This window comes from Bactrocera neohumeralis, chromosome 6 (assembly GCF_024586455.1).
Source record: "Bactrocera neohumeralis isolate Rockhampton chromosome 6, APGP_CSIRO_Bneo_wtdbg2-racon-allhic-juicebox.fasta_v2, whole genome shotgun sequence".
NCBI classification, from domain to species: domain Eukaryota; kingdom Metazoa; phylum Arthropoda; class Insecta; order Diptera; family Tephritidae; genus Bactrocera; species Bactrocera neohumeralis.
Genome location: NC_065923.1, coordinates 51131492 through 51148321, shown reverse-complemented (window position 1 = coordinate 51148321; position 16830 = coordinate 51131492). Strand labels below are relative to the sequence as shown.

Sequence of the window (16830 nt, the reverse complement as noted above, 5' to 3'; positions counted from 1 at the left end):
GAATAACAATCATCACAATTAAAATTTGTTTAGCATTTTAAGGAAAGTACCCCGTTATATACCTTCGATCCATAGAAGTTAATACATTTGTCTTATATGAACTACCATTATTTTGTGGAAAACTGTATATAAATGAGTTATAATACTTTTTTCTGCGTTTTATATGAATGAACCTTATGTATTCCTTTTTAAAACACTTTTATTTTTGCGTCAACTGTTTGAGTGGCACTGTGGTAATGTGATCAAAAGTTTGAGCATCACTAAAAATACGCTTAAGAGTATGCAGAGTTTATCTAAAGCAGATAAAGTAATGAATTCGCAAATGCAATAATAACCTAAGACATATACCAGAGGGGGTTAGTTTATAGTGGTATATGTCTTGGGTTATTATTGCAGCTGATAACCTAACCTCAAGATCGTAATTTAGCAATGGTATCGTAATCTATTAGCAGAGAACGTATATATGTATATTTATCATAAACGTTCTCTGCTATAAATATACGTTCTCGCAAGTGCATTCATATGAATTCTTTTTGTGCATACTTATGAATACAGGTGCAATTGAATACACTTGAATTAAATTACTTTTCCAAAGCAATATTCGTGTTTAATGTGAAAATAAGGCCTATTTTTTAATTATTTCTTGTATTTGATATATTTATACTTATGTGTACACCTCATTACATACATACATATGTATATAACAAGTTGTCATAATATATGAAAAGGTGCGTGGAGTCCCTACGCGCGGATGAAGTTATACTTCTTAGTGATATTCCAAGAAATGCATATCATTTTATATGAAAGAAAACTAGTAAAGTTAAATTCACATTTTATAAATTTATTATGCACATAAAAAGAAGAATAAAGCAAAGTCTAAATGAAGGAACTTTGACTAGAAAAGTAGTTCTGTCTCTTCGTTGCGGAAGAGAATATGCAGCGTAATCATCTCTCTTTTGTAATCCATCAACACGCGTTGAAGGCCCACCAGTTATCGGTGAATTGACGATCGTTGATTCATCAGTAGTTATAGATGCTCCCGCAGAGATTGATGGAACAGCAAACGTTGAATCTTTTTTACGCGCTCTCTGATATTCCGCAGCTGTTTTCCTCTTCTTCGTTTGACTGCCAGCTATCATTTCCAATTTCTCCTTTTCCCGCTCTGCTTTCTTTCTTGTTCGGTATTCACGATAATATTGTGCTGTTTTCCCCGAGCATGCCTTTGCCAACAAGTCGTCTTTTCGCGACGATGGCAAAAGCCAAAAATCATAAATTGCACAACTTTCTGGTGCTTCTCGCAAAAATCTGCGTCGATATGTATTCACGATCATACGTATACATACATACATATGTATTTACGCATGTTTGTAGGCGAAGCTGCTACAGCGGCAAGGGGTGACAATGGGCGGCCATTACTTTACTTATGCCATAGAACTTCTATTGCAACGAATATGGAAATGACAACGAAATAATGCAAATATGCATATTTCTAAAGGTCATTAATTTCTTTGAAGAAATGAATGATCCTGAAAAGTATAGTCTTAACTTTTCAACGGCCAACGTAGAGCGTTTCAACCAAAAGAAATTCATTCATTAAAATCACCACTCAGAAGTTGTTTTATCCGTTGTAAGCGAACGATTTTCGAAGAAACATCATTTCTAATATGCCACAAGACAAAATTAGAAATGAACTTCTTAACCTCACGCTGTCAGATAAAACGAAAATAATTCGTCATCGCGGGTCGATTTCCAAAAAGTGTTTTTTTTTTTTTTTTTTTTTTTTTTTTTTTTTTTTTTTTTTTGAAGAGATGTGGGGGGGAAATCTTCTAAAGACACCCTGGCGGGTAGTGTCGGATTCGCTTGATGCGCCTACCGACTAAAACCCCCCCACACTGGTTGCCAACCATATGGTTATGAACCTAGAAGATAAATTGCGGGAGAAGGAGGAAGATTCAGTTGCGAGCGGTGGTGGCCCTCAAAAGAATCTGACGCTAATAAGCGAAGCTCGAGGTTTTGGTTAGGTGGGAGCGGAAGGATTTGTCAGGATACATGGCCTTCTGAAACGGTCGGTTTTCTTGCACCTGAGAGTGGCAAGACAGTTGATGCTGGGGTTTGCGTGGGATGCAACTGACGCCCGGAGATTTGCAGCGTAAGAAATAGCTGCCGCTTGAATGGAAGGGAGATTTGTTTCCACTAGGATCTGTTTGTTTCTAACATACCACGGGAAACTAAGGGCTGATCTGAGTAGACGCATGTATGTGGATTGAAGCCTGGACAGTTGTCTGGGTGAGGCAGAGCCCCAAATAGGGATGGCGTAGGAGCAGATGCTTCTAATGATGGCATTAAAAGCTCGCTTTTTGGTGCTTTGTGAAACCTTTTTATTGGTGAAAAAGGGTTTTAATGCGCCGAAGGCGCCATTGGCTTTACCTCGAACTGCTGAGATTTGTTTCGTCCAGGTTAGCCGCCTGTCGAAAACAACACCGAGGTATTTCGCGGAAGGGCTCCATTTGATGGGGAACCTATTTACCAAGATTTTTGGTGGAATGCGTTTCCTCCGTGAAAAGAATATTGCCTCCGATTTGGTTGTGTTGATGTCGAATCTCCACAACCAGTACCAGTCGAGGACGGTGGGGATGAATTTATTGAGGGCGGATGTGCTGAAGTTAATTGTACGGGAGGCGTACAAGAAGGCGACATCATCCGCATATTGTGCTGTGAGGATTTTCTCCTCGGTTGGGATGTCGTAACAATAAATGTTGAACAGCACTGGGGAGAGTTTGGACCCCTGAGGAACTCCCGCCGTGATCGGGTGAGCTTCGGAGAGCTCACCATTCACCCTAGCAGTGATTTGCCGGTCAGACAAGAAGGATTTAACTAAGCCAATGAGGTATTGTGGGAAATTTAGTTTTATAAGCTTGTAAATAAGCCCATCATGCCAGACCCGATCGAATGCTTGTTTACAGTCAAGCAGGAGCATAGGGATGTGTCTTCCTTTGTTGAGGTTGTTAGCGACAAATTCGGAGACCCGCAGAAGTTGGTGTGCGGTGCCGTGTTGCTTTCGAAACCCATGTTGGAAGTCGGGAAGAATTTTCTTTTCCGAAACAAATTTCTCCAGTCGGGAAAGAATTATGCTTTCGGCTACTTTGCTGAGGGTGCAGAGTAGGCTGATGGGGCGATGGTTTGCCAGATCGCTTAGAGGTTTTCCCTGTTTGGGAAGAAAGACGACTGTGGCGGCTTTCCAGGCCGGGGGAAAATATTGGAAGCGCATCATCGCGTTTATGATGTTGTTTAGGGCAACAAGGTGTTTCCGCGGTAAGATTTTCAAGACGCCGTTACCGATACTGTCGTGGCCTGGAGCTTTCCGGTTTTTGAGGGAGCGGATAGCCTCGGAGACTTCTTTGGGGGAGGTGGGCTGAAACTCGACCGTCTGGAAGGTTGTGCTCCGGACAGTTGCTGACACTTCTTCGTGAATAGAAGAGAATTTTTGGAGGCTTGGAAAGGGGGAGCATTGGTTTTTTAGGGATTGAGCAAAGACGTTGGCTTTGTCCTTGTCTTGTGGATAAGAGATCCCGTCTTTAATTAGGGCGGGGAGGTGAAGTTTACGATTTCTTAAGGATCTGATTACCTTCCAGCAACTTTTAGGGTGCTGTTCGGCTTCAGCGATGTAGGAGTTGAAGTCTTCAGAACTTCTTTGGAGGAGGAGAACCTTTAATTCCCTTTGAGTGGAATTTAAAGTTTGGCGTAGCGGGGGGAGTCTGTGCTTTTGCCAGAGTTTGCGGATTTTGTTTTTCCTGGCGATGAGTGCTCGGATACGTAGGGGAAGATTATTTGGGTTTGTGGTAGCTTCTATTGAGGAGGTGGCTGAGATTATTGAGCTTTGGATTTCCTCCGTTAGACTTGCGACCGCCTTATCAAGATCAGCTATGGAGTTGATTTGGGTGCAAGTGAAACTGGAAGTTTCCAACAAGAATTTCAGGTGGAGGAAATCGGTTTTGGTTTTTAACCGAGGGGAAAGTAGAGGGCGATTCGCGAGCTCCAGGTAGACCGGGGAGTGGTCTGAACTGAGCTCCGGGAGAGTCCAGGGATCTCTGTTGAGGGTCACGTTTTTTGTGAGGAATAAGTCCAGGGTGCTTGCTTGGAACCTGGGATTTGTAGGGTGGTAGGTCGGTTCGGAGGGAGCTTCGATGTTGAAGTTGTGTTGGAGAGACATTCTCCAAAGGGTTAATCCATTAGTATTATTCGTAGAACGATTCCAAATCCTATATTTAGAATTGAAATCGCCTGCGATAATGGTAGGGGTGGAGGAGTTGAAGAGGGATGAAATGTTGAGAGGGCTTTTGTCAGGAGGGATATAGAGAGTGATGATCCTGTGCCTGTGTGAATTGAGAAATACATCAATTCCTACAGCCTCGAGTGTTGAGGGGCCAATGTTGGCAGCTAGGTGGTGGATAGAGTTCTTCACACAGATGGCGACACCGCCCCCTTTGGAATCTGGGCGGTCGTTTCTGTAGATTGTGAAGTTCGGGATATAAAGGGATTTTTTGGAGTTTAAGTGAGTTTCGGTGATGCAAACGACATCAATGGATTTGTCTTCTATTAGCTGGATCAGTTCGATCCTTTTGGAAGTGCAAAGCCCGTTGGCGTTCCAGTTTAGGATTATCAGGCCACGGTTAGTTCCTGAAGACGGTGGACAAGAAGTCCCGAAAAAGCTTCTCTAAGTGAGCAATATTTGGGACAGGATTGGGCGTTGTGTTTTTGGTTGCGTTTTTGGCAACCTCTGCGTATGAGCGAGTGGGCCCTTGTGCTCGTGGTTGGGGTTGGGGTTGAGATGGTGGTGTGGTCTGTGCCGCGGCGCGGGTAGCTCTTTGTGGGAGAGCCTTGGTAGTCTTTTGGGCCTTTTTTGGAGGTCCGGGTTGGTGTTTTTGGGGGGCTTTAGGGCAACCCCGATAGGTGGCGCGATGAGCGCCCTTGCAGTGAATGCAGGTGGGCTTCGCGTTTTTCTGTTCTTTGAGAGCGCAGGATGCCGTGGCATGGGAGCGACCGCAGAAGGCGCAGGCCCATGGAGCGTGGCAGTAGTTTGCCGTGTGGGCGAAATTCAGACATCGGAGGCATTGCGGTATGACTTTGGATTTCCGCTTTGCCTCTACTCTGACGCTGAGGCCAGCGATTGCTTTCAGGTCAAAAATCGCCTTCGCCGAGGAGTGCGAAGGGTCAAGGTTGACCGTAATCAGGGGCCATATTTTTGTGCCCCTTCGCATGCGGTGAATGCTCTTCACCGCAGCATTTTGCATCCTCAATTCATTGAGGATGGTTTCGTCATCGAGGCATTCGAGGACGCCTCTGATCACGACAATCAGGTCCTTGTCTTGATGGAGCTGATTTGTGGTATATGGGATTTCGTGCCTTTCCAGGGCAGAAGTGAGCTCCCGAAATCCGTCAACGGTTTCGGGGTAGACGATGATGGCTTCAGATACCACTTTAGCCGATCTGATTTTTATGTCTGCTTTGCGCAGACCGGAGCTCACCTTCTCCCACGATTCCTTCTTGAGGATTCGAATGGGAGGAGGGTTTTTCTCCTTAGGGGGGGTTAGATCCTCCTCACATTCATCGGAGGGGGGGATGTGGTGCGGCGCCGCTTTGGGATTTCCCGTTTGGGTTCTTCCCGTTTGGGATTTTCCCGTTTGGGTTTTTTCCGGCGGCGAACTTCGATGAATACGGTGTCATCGGGCGGATCGATGCTCATTTGAGCGTTTTCGGGAGAGGGAGAGGTGGTAGCGTCGTTGGTATTTTCGTTGTTGTTGGTGTTGGAGTTGTCGTTGGGATTGGAGTTGGTGGTGATGGAGGAGTTATGGTTGTTGAGTATATGCTCTACTCTGAGCAGATACTCGCGGAGGTCCTTAACGAGGGCGGCAAGCTCGACCTCGCTAAGAGACGCAGGGTTTGGGAAAATCATCGCTGAGTTGCCAAAACTCGCAATGTTTTTCCTTTCAATGTTTTATAAATTGTTTATAATATAGTGTCACAATATTTTCACTATTTTTTCCACTGCACTGCACTAATCACTGCACTGTTCGTGTTTGTAGTATAATAGATTATAGCTAAGCAGGCATACGGCCTTGCAAAGCTTTTATGTTTATATTTGCCTGCGCTACTACACGTCTGTACTCGTTATATTTCTTTCGTGCATAACCAAACCATAATTAGGACAACGCAATTCAAGTGTCAATGGTGGTCTAGGTGGTAAGCGCTTCAGAAGTGACGACGAGCACGTTGGTACGTAGGTTCGAATCCCAACAGAATTTATTTTTAATTAAATATGTCACCAACCAAAAATTGAAACATTGTTTTACAAAAACAACAACAGCATTAGCATGGCAACATTGTGTTGTTGGTAGAAAAGCCGAGCTGTGCCGAAAGAAACGAACAAACGATCGCCGATTGGCACCGCTTCGCTTACTGCTCGAACATCTCCGCAGACAAGGTTGCGTAGATTCATATTGAGCAAGGGTGCGTAACCTGAATCTATCGCAACCTTTTCCGAACTCGTATAAGAAGTATAACTTCAAAAGATTAAATATATTACAATAGTGATAAATGTACATACATCGAATATTTTATCATACAAAACTTATACACATGTATGTATGTAAATATGTCATCCACAAAAACTACAAACATTGCTTTACAAAAACAACAATCGTTTCAAATAGCAGCAGCGGCGTCACAAGTCAATAGGCATGGCAGCCAAATAGTCGATGCTCAAATTTGTAGAAAAACACACAACAACAACATTTTCATTCATGAACGCAAGCGCACTTTCAACCGGCAAACTCACTTCATTCATAAAAGCAAATGGTGTCATCTCCCCGAGCATGCCTTTGCCTACAAGCGTATAGAATGTGCTCTTGTCTTTATGACTAACACATACCCTATAGTCTAATCAATTATCCGCCTGTTAGCAATAAAATAAAATTTCCAGCCACGAATAGGGTTCTGCGCACGTTTTTCACGCATACAAACATCACTCTCAGGAGGTTAAAAAAATGCTAGTTAATTTGGTTAGTTTTGTATATTTTATCTTAAATTCTTGCATTAAGTCTTTATTGAAAATTTTTAAATAAAATGATATAACGAGCATAAATATTGCTTCTGCAAAATATTAAAACCGCTTTTGAAGCTCTTAATTTTGTTGTATTTCTTCCAAAGCCCTTTTGAGCTTTTTAACTCGACATTGAAATCTTCTTTCTACGTCGGAAACAATATCTGTTGGTTCCAAAGCGCTTAAAGCTTACTGCTAACGCTTCCTACTTTATTCCATTACTTTTAGATCGTATAGGAATCGCTCTCTCAGTTTCTCAATATGATTTCCTAAATTATCCGAAAATTTTTTCAGATGATTGCGGATATAGTCTAACTTGATACTCATATTTGCTATTACAATTTTAAAGTTTGTCAAGATATGTCGCACAATTTAGTTATCATGGCCATAATTGAATAGGTACTGCCGAAACAGCCATGACCATGCATGACCATTATGACCGTGCTTTCTGTCCACCCAAGGTTTGACATTTTTAATGAACCGTTGCTTCCCAACGATTTTGCCACTCGTTAGTGCCGAAATTACTCATGCAGCTTTATCGCAGGTTTTTTAAATATGCATCTTGTAGTTGAGTATTATAAGTATTATGACACCCAGATACTTTAGTGATGACTGAGTTCTGATTGTATACCCCTTAATGTTTAGAATAATGGTCTCTGGCTTTTCCTGCTCATAAACATAATTGCTACTGTCTTCTGTCCCGCCAACTGCAATTTCGACGCATCTAGCCATATTTTGATAAAGTAGCATGTCACAGCAATGAATGACATTCAGCATATCCGATTATTTTAGCTTCTTTTAGCTGAGGCAGGCGTAGTATTCCGTCATACAAGATATTCCATAATATTGGGTTCAAAACTTTTCACCCCTTCCTAAGTGTAGTATAATAACCCATTAAAATCCGCAATAAATATACCGGAATTTCGAGGTTCTCCAACACTCGTATTATGTGGGGCCCGCACGCTGAATTAAAACCATTTTCCACATCAAAAGTTTTGATTGCACATTACTCTTACGCTTCAAGGCGTTCACAAGTTAGTTGGTGCTTGTCCCTTAGGACTTCAAACGTTGGAAGTGACCAGCTTGTACGCCTTTCGGGTATATCTGCGTTTAATATGAGTTTCGATTGTACTTTCTTTCCACCCTTTAGCTTTACTTTTTTCAGGCTCACATATTTTTTGTCTTACGAAGTGATTGCTTACACCTATAATAATTGCGAAATGGTCACTGTGTGTGTGCGTGTGACACACCTGTCACTCTGCCGTTCAAGCCCGAGATTCGCTGGCAAAGGTTTCCCACAACCTGTGCTTGGCAGCACAATATGAGCAGAATGCGTCTGCTCCATCCCTTCTAAGGCTCATGCATTGAAGTTTCGTGTTGTTATGTTTGGTTTGGTTGTTGGGTATCCCCAACCAACTCATCAGAAAGCTTGGTAGAAAGAACTGTAAAAGTGTATTCTGCTGATTTATGGTTTATATTGTATAATTTTATTACCAAAGCCCCAAATTGTTGCTTTTTTGGTATTGCTTGAAACCCACGTATTAGAGCTCGTTGTTTTTGTATTGCTCAGATATTATAACGACGTCGACTTTCTTTCGTTTACTTTTTGCGTCAAGAGTTCAACATTTAGCTCATGAGTCAAAGCTATAATCTTCGCTTAGTAAGTCATATTCAGTAGCGGACAGTGAAATCCGGACAACCCGTCGGTTTGCATTTAAAGCACGATTGTAACCGACAAGTGTAATTTTTTGCGGAAAGGTTTATTCTTTCACTTAAATTAGTGCTCTGTACACGTTTTATAAGAACTTTTAGTTTTATTTTTCAATAGTTTCAAAGTTTATTTCGTGCTCGTGCTTGGTTAAAGCTTAAATATGCCAAATTTAAAAAAAAAATATCTGAATTTCAGAAAAGTAATATTTTGATTTTCCGAAAAGAAAATCTGACCATTCGGGAAATTAGTGATAGAGTTGGCTTCGGCAAGTCTTCTATCGAAGAATTTCTAAAAAATGTCGATAAAACTAGGTCTCTTAAGAGAAAAACTGGCTCTGGAGCAAAGAAGAAGACAAGTTCTAGAGAAGATCGGGTGATACGTTCTATCGGCTTGAGGCATCGCTTCAAAACTGCTGAGAACATTAAATTAGAGTTATTTGAAGATGTTGGTATGGAAGTTAGCGCAAGAACTGTTCGTTGAAGGCTTCAAGAGGTTGGTTTGAACGCTCGTCGGGCCGCCAAAAAACCACTTTTAACCTCAAAAATGCGTCAAAACCGTTTACCATGGGCAAAAGAACATCCAAATTGGACTCAACTTGATTGGCGAAATGTAATATTTTCAGATGAGTCCAAATTTAACATTTTTTGCAGTGACCTGATATGATATGTCCTACATGGGAAGGAGAACTGGTGAGCGGTTCAAGGACAAACGTGTTCAAAAACTGTTAAGCAGGGAGGCAGCCGAATGGTCTAGGGTTGCTTTTCCTATTATAGCCTTGGGCAACTAGCCCTAATAGAAGGAACCGTCAATAGGAATAAGTATCAGGAGATACTTGAAACCAATTTAATACCTTCAATGAAAAACCACTTTTCGCGAGCGGATGTCCTAATTTTTCAGGATGACTCTGCGCCCTGCCATCGTGCCAAAATAGTAAGTATCCATTTTTTTGTACAACTAGAGTTTATTTTTTCTTTCTTTAAGGAGAAGAATTATTTATCAAAAATCGGGGTCTCGATTTTGGAGTGGCCGGGTAACAGTCCGGATCTCAATCCCATTGATAACCTTTGGCTTATAATGAAGGCTCAGGTAGCACAGAAGGGACCAAAGAATTTAGAAGAGCTGAATGGAATTCTCGAAGAAGCGTGGTATAACGGTATTGGAGCAGTAACAATAAAAAACCTCATAAATTCAATGCCCGGGCGTATAAAAGCCGTTATAAAAAGCAAAGGGGTGTGACAAAATACCAAAAAGAGTGCTTTTGTTTAGATTAATATTTCCTTTAACTAAAACTATAAAATAATTTCTCTAATGTAAATAAAAAAAAATTACCACTGTTTATATTGCTAGTTACCATAATGATACAATATCTAAAATGAATAAAAGAAAAAAATTTTTTAAGTGCAATCCACTACACTGGGGCCTCTCACCGAAGGTGGTACTCTGGCTTTATGACATCATAGTCAAGCCCATAATGTTCTATGGAGTCTTCATGTGCTGGAGGGCTTTACAGAAGACCACACTTGCAAAGAAACTTGAGAGCGTTCAACGAGCTGCGCTCATCAGCATGTGTGGTGCATTAAGGTCCACCCCAAACATTGCACTTAATGTAATTCTGAACATAACGCCGGTGGATATTGCCGGAAGGTGTATGGCCGCAAAGGTGGCCATTAGGCTCAGGGAGTATGGATTTCTAAAGGAGGAAGTATTTGAACACTCGGATATCCTCACAAGCTTCGACTGCATACCGGATCATCTGGATCATGGAGTCGCCATATCGAACTCCGGTGGCTCCTTCTCTGCACATATACCGACGAGGGAGGTTTGGCAGGGAAGAAGCCGTTGGAGGAGAGGGGCAGTAAGCTTCTTTACGGATGGGTCAAAGTTTGGGGGGAAGGTTGGTGTAGGGGTCTAATGTCGGGAGCTCTCCATAAAATCCAGCTTCAGACTTCCCGACTATTGCAGTGTTTTCCAGGCTGAGGTTGCAGCCATCAAGGTAGCAGCAGATATGCTGCTCAATAGAGTGTCAACCTTCAGAGAGGTGACCATTCCTTCGGATAGCAGAGCGGCCATACTAGCCTTGAACTCATCCACAGTGCGTTCAGGGTTGGTCGAAGAGTGTCTGACGTCACTGTCTCTGGCGGCGAGAGCTTTTATTATAAGACTTGTATGGGTGCCGGGCCACAGCGGAATCGCAGGTAACTGCAAAGCTGATGAGCTAGCAAGGAAAGGCACCCTAGAATCGCTTCGGCATCCTCTTGTGTTCTACTACTAGATATTTGAGCCTCGCGGCTGCACGGTCAGCGATGGGCCAGCATTGGTACCTGCGCGGTCGCAAAAGCCTTTTGACCAAAGATAGATCGAAGGAGATCTAGTGATCTCTTTGCCCTCAGCAAGGGTAGCCTCTCATTAATGATGGGGCTTTTGACGGGCCACTGCCCTATTGGCATACACGCTGTAAGACTGGGAATTTTACCGGACGCCGCATGCAGAAGCTGCTTGGAAGAAGATGCAGTAGAAACTACCACTTGTGTATGACCACTTTAATATTCACTTAAGCAATGAAAAGAGGCAACATGGACAACGGCCAACTCACAACATTTATACTTTCGCAACATGTTGCTACAGAGTGTAATTGTTTTGTTTAGCTAACGGTTGTATGTATCACTTAAAACTAACAGAGATAGGTATAGGGTTATATGTACATACAAGTATTTCAATGATCAGGATGACGAGAAAAGTTGAAATCTAGTTGACTGTCTGTCTGTCCGTCCGTCCGCGCAAGCTACTTGAGTAAAAATTGTGATATCTTGATGAAACTATGTATGCGCAGCCCTTGGTACAAAAACAAGTATAATTTTCGTATACTGCCACGTCCCCAAAACACATTTAACCGAAAACTTATGAAGGGCTATAACAAAGCACTAATTTATGATATATACTTACAAATGATATAAGAAATCCTACGACAGTGTAAAAATGGATGAAATCGGATGTTAAGACCCCCTCACTCCCCATATAACGGGGGAATCAAATTCCGAGCTTGACAATCTATTGACATTCCTACGTCATAGTGTGAAAATGAGTGAAATCGGACTGCAATCACAATTTTAAATTTTGTTTGAAGCAATTGATATAACGAGATAAAACTTTGCAAGTGTGATGTTTTGCTCCAAGACCTGAATTGAAGCGACATTGTCCGCATAGACTTTTCATTCACCTCAACAATCTCTCTTTTCAAAACTCCCTAGAGGTATTCTATAGGATTAAAGTCATGAGATTGTGGAGGCCAAGAGAAAATTCTATGCTTTGGCCGTATGTTTAGGGTCTTTGTCTTGTTGGAATATCAAGTTCAATTTTTGTATCCCAAAATTACTGGAAGTGAAGGGAGATTTCGGCTCAAAATATTAAGAAATCTAGAAAAGAAAGAAAAATTATTTGGGTCATCATGCAGCTCTACACCATTATTTAACCACCACTCCCAGACAGCAATGGATTTCAACCCGGCAGATCTTAAAATATTCCTTACGTTTCAACGTTGATTTTCAATTAACGACTTGGCTATTTGAACTTATTTTTTAAACTCTTCAAATCGTTGAAAAAAGAACACTGAATACATGGATACAATTTTTGTTACTCTTTAGTTGATCCCTCATACAGTTTTAAAGCTTGTTTTCGCATTCGACAGCGCTCGGCTCGCTCGGCCATTTTTTCGCGTTCATGAATTTTTTGAAAAAGGAACTAGCATTTGCAGTTAGATGATATTGAAATTATCTTAAACTTCTTCTTCTTCTTAATTGGCGTAAACACCGCTTACGCGATTATAGCCGAGTTAACAACAGCGCGCCAGTCGTTTCTTGCTTTCTCTACGTGGCGCCAATAGGATATTCCAAGCGAAGCCAGGTCCTTCTCCACCTGGTCCTTCCAACGGAGTGGAGGACTTCCTCTTCCTCTGCTTCCCCCGGCGTGTACTGTGTCGAATACTTTTAGAGCTGGAGTGTTTTCGTCCATCCGGACAACATGACCTAACCAGCATAGCCGCTGTCTTTTAATTCGCTGAACTATATCAATGTCATCATATATCTCATACAGCTCATCGTTCCATCGAATGCGATATTCGCCGTGGCCAATGCGCAAAGAACCATAAATCTTTCGCAGAACTTTTCTATCGAAAACTCGCAACGTCGACTCATCAGTTGATGTCATCGTCCAAACCTCTGCACCATATAGCAGGACGGGAATTATGAGCGACTTATGTATAGAGTTTGGGTTTTGTTCGTCGAGAGAGGACTTTACTTTTCAATTGCCTACCTAGTCCGAAGTAGCACCTGTTGGCAAGAGTTATCCTGCGTTGGATTTCCAGGCTGACATTGTTGGTGGTATTTATGCTGGTTCCCAAATATACGAAACTATCTACAACTTCAAAGTTAAGACTGTCAACAGTGACTCCCCCTGAGGGTAGGGGGGATCCCTCCGAGTTCGAGGGGAAACCGAATATACCCACGGTAAGGCATGCCTGTCGTAAGAGGCGACTAAGATCCTGCTCACCAGTCCAGGGCTGTATGGAAGCTCAACTGGTCGTAGCTTCGGCTACAAGGTCATACCAAAGACTTTAACCTGGTACGACGGGGAGCAGTAGCCCCTGGAGTTCGCTCCAGTCTGCTCATTGGGTTTGGCCCTTTGTGGAGATTCGTGGTGGCTGTGGTTAAAACCCAAATCGCGGGAAGAACTGACCTTGTCAGTCGAATGTGGAGTTGCATTGCAACCGGGTGCCGGACCCAAAGTACGGCAGAAGTTTTAGATGGGTCTCGAGCCCTACCAAGGTGGTTAGTGTGTCCATGCCACACTGCCGATTGGTACTGAAAATCGTTACCCAGTTTTCAGGGCGCTGATCGACGCATTGTATTGATCCGTTCTGCTTTTGAGCACCGTGGAGTTAAGCTGTCGACAGCAGGATCCCACGTAAAACACAATCAGACGTTGTCAACAGTGACGTGAGAGCCAAGTCGTGAGTACGACGACTGTTATCTTAAACAGCAATATCAAAACAATACGTTTTCTAAGTATGGAAGAAGACTTATAAAACGATAAAAACTGTAAAAGACAACTACTTACAAAGCCAAAGTAAGTAAATTCCCATTATTTTTTGAACATACCTCGTACTCGGTATATATGGGCTTGAAAAGTTATGATCCGATTTTAATAAATTATTTATGAGGTGGCATATTTTAAAGGCTCTATTATTTTTTAAACAAGGGCGATATATATAGAGTGGGTTTTGTTAATAACTGATTTCACACAGTTTGACTCATCGTCTTTAGCAAATCTAGTTGATATAGTACTAACAGTTTGTGAGATATGTTGATTCAAACAACAGTTTTTTCACAACCTAAAATACCGATGCCAAAATATTGTTATGTACGGAATTTGGTTAAAATGCTTTTTTGGCTTATGAGATACATGTTTTCAGCTACAGGTGGTCTTTTTGTTCAATTTTAATATTGGCGTCTGTGAAGCTGGTTTGTGCGGTCCTAGGTGTAAAATTTAATTAATTTAATTAATAATATTTGATAATTTCACGTTTTGGGCCGGACGATTGGCCGCAAAGATCATGTGATATCACACCGTTAGACTATTTCCTGTGAGGATATGTGAAGTCTAAAGTCTATGCGGATAATCTCGATTCGATTCAGGCCTTGGAGCAAAACATCACGCCTCATTCGCCAGCTACTAATCGAAATGCTCGAGCGAGTCATCGAAAATTGGACTCAACTCATGGACCATCTGAGACGTAGCCGCGGCCAACATTTGAAAACGACAATTTTCAAAAAATAAATGCCAAAGAATGTTCTTTCAAATGATAATAAACATTCCTAATTAATTTGAAGTTTTTGTGTTTTTTTTCTTTAAAAAAGGAGGGAATCTCAAATGGATCATCCTTTATAACAGAACATTATTGTCAAAGCTAAGTTTGCAATTCTTATTTCAAATAAATTTTAAATTTACTGCTTCTATTTCATGAATGTTACTTGGCTTGAAATGTGTTTTCTCCACGTGAGCCTTCTTTACAAGTGAATGACAAGTTCCATGACTTGCTTGTGGTTTTCCCATAAATTTGGTTACCGAAACTGTAAACTGCATTAAAAAGCGAGGAGTGCACTACTACAGCAATATTTTGTAGTAATATTGCGGTGTTCCCACGACGTTTTAGTATTTATTTTATGATCTTTTTAATTTCAAAAGTTGAAGTCACTTAAACAAGAGCCACTCGTTAGTGGCGTCGGGGAATGTGGGTAGCTTAAAGTCGTTTTTTGGGTACTTAGCCTAAAATACATTTCCTGGGTGGTTTGCAAAGCAAATGGCCATTTCCTCTTCAATTCGAGCCCAATTAACCCTCATGTCTCTTTTGGGCGTGTTGCGAAATTCTTAATGCGTTTTTATACTTTCCAAAGGGAGTATTGCTTGCTTGTTGAGTTTTGGCACAGTTTCTTTATATAATTTCCAGTGCTGTATTTTTCCGCACACTTAAGCGCTTTTCTTAATTTATGTACAGCAGACTTCAATTGCAGATGAATGAAAGGGGAACGATTTACCTACCATTCACGTCTAGCTCGCCGTATTTCACTTTCAAGCTTTTATATTTCGACATTTGTGATACTTCTGAGACCAGGCGTATTATTATTTTTGTTTGCATTTTATTTATTTCTGTTTGCGAATTAAAAAGCAGGTCCGTGCACTTTGAAGCTTCTTGCAAAAATATTATTACTAAATCACATGAGATTCAACCGAAGATGCTAAGTTTGTTAAATTGGATTGAAGTGGAGAATATCAACTAGAGGATTGGGATTGATTTCATTAGTGATACGAGGTTTAGTCTAATTCCTTTCATATTCAGTATAAATTGGTTTATTTAATTGCAGAAAAATATTACGCAAATTGATTTGAAGTCACTAACATACTCGTATACTGTATTTTGGAACAGAGGAATAGAATTAAATTTTGATTTTTCTCAAGAACATTCTATTCAATTTTATTAAACTTTAACTTCTACACTGACTGACATGTGCGGCATAAGGTCTTGTAGAATGACGTAAGCGTTATACTACTATGAGCAAAAAATAATAAGAATTTGTTCATAATTTTAAAATAGTAATCCCCCTTGATCACATCACTCTTGTGCCAACGGTTCTTCGAATCCTCGAAACAGTTAAAGTCCGGAACAGCGTTCAATGCGCGTAGCGATTCACGTTTAATGTCTTTAATTTACTCAAAACGGTTTCCCCTGAGCGGTCGTTTGAGTTTGCAGAATAGTCAGAAGTCACACAGAGCTAAATCAGGCGTATACGATGGTTGCGACAGGATATTGGGAAAATTTGGCGCAAAACTCACGAAGAATCAATGCAGAATGCGACGGTGCATTATCGTGGTGTAAAAACCCAGAGTTGCGGCCTTTTTTTGTGCTCTTGCAACATGTTGCTAGAGAGTTCAATAGTTTTGTTCATAAAACTGTTAGTAAGGGGTACCAGTGGGCTAAAACTTTTGAAAAAGTGGACGTATCCTAGCCTTTTAATAGGTTTAATGCACATATCTTTCAAACTGTTCAAGCCATAACCAAACCAAATGCCTCAAGATAAATCTTATAAGAACCCCTACCAATGTTGTGAAAATGAATGAAATCGGGCCGTAACCCCGGTTTTCCCTTGCTTGTATTGCGATCCTCTAGTTGACACCTTACGGTATTTTGCTGGCTTTGATTCATGCAAGTTGCAAGAGTATAAAATGTTCGGCGGCTCCCGAAATTATCCCTTCCTTACTTGTCACGAATAGCTTCGTGCAAATAACGCATATCACTCAAATAGTATTCTTTGTTGACAGTTTGGATGGTTGGAAGGAATTCGTAGTCCACCACACCTCGATAATCGAATAAAACTGTCAACATAACTCTAATTTTTACCTACTTTGACGTGGTTGTTTCGACTTCAGTTCACCTGTGCCACGATAATCGGTTTATTTCCGGGTCGTA

General features: G+C 41.3%; 1 pseudogene; it reads right to left on the bottom strand.

Moving 5' to 3' along the window:
* Positions 1–1601: 1601 nt before the first annotated feature.
* LOC126763823 (small nucleolar RNA U3) lies at positions 1602–1777 on the bottom strand (annotated as a pseudogene).
* Positions 1778–16830: the final 15053 nt, after the last annotated feature.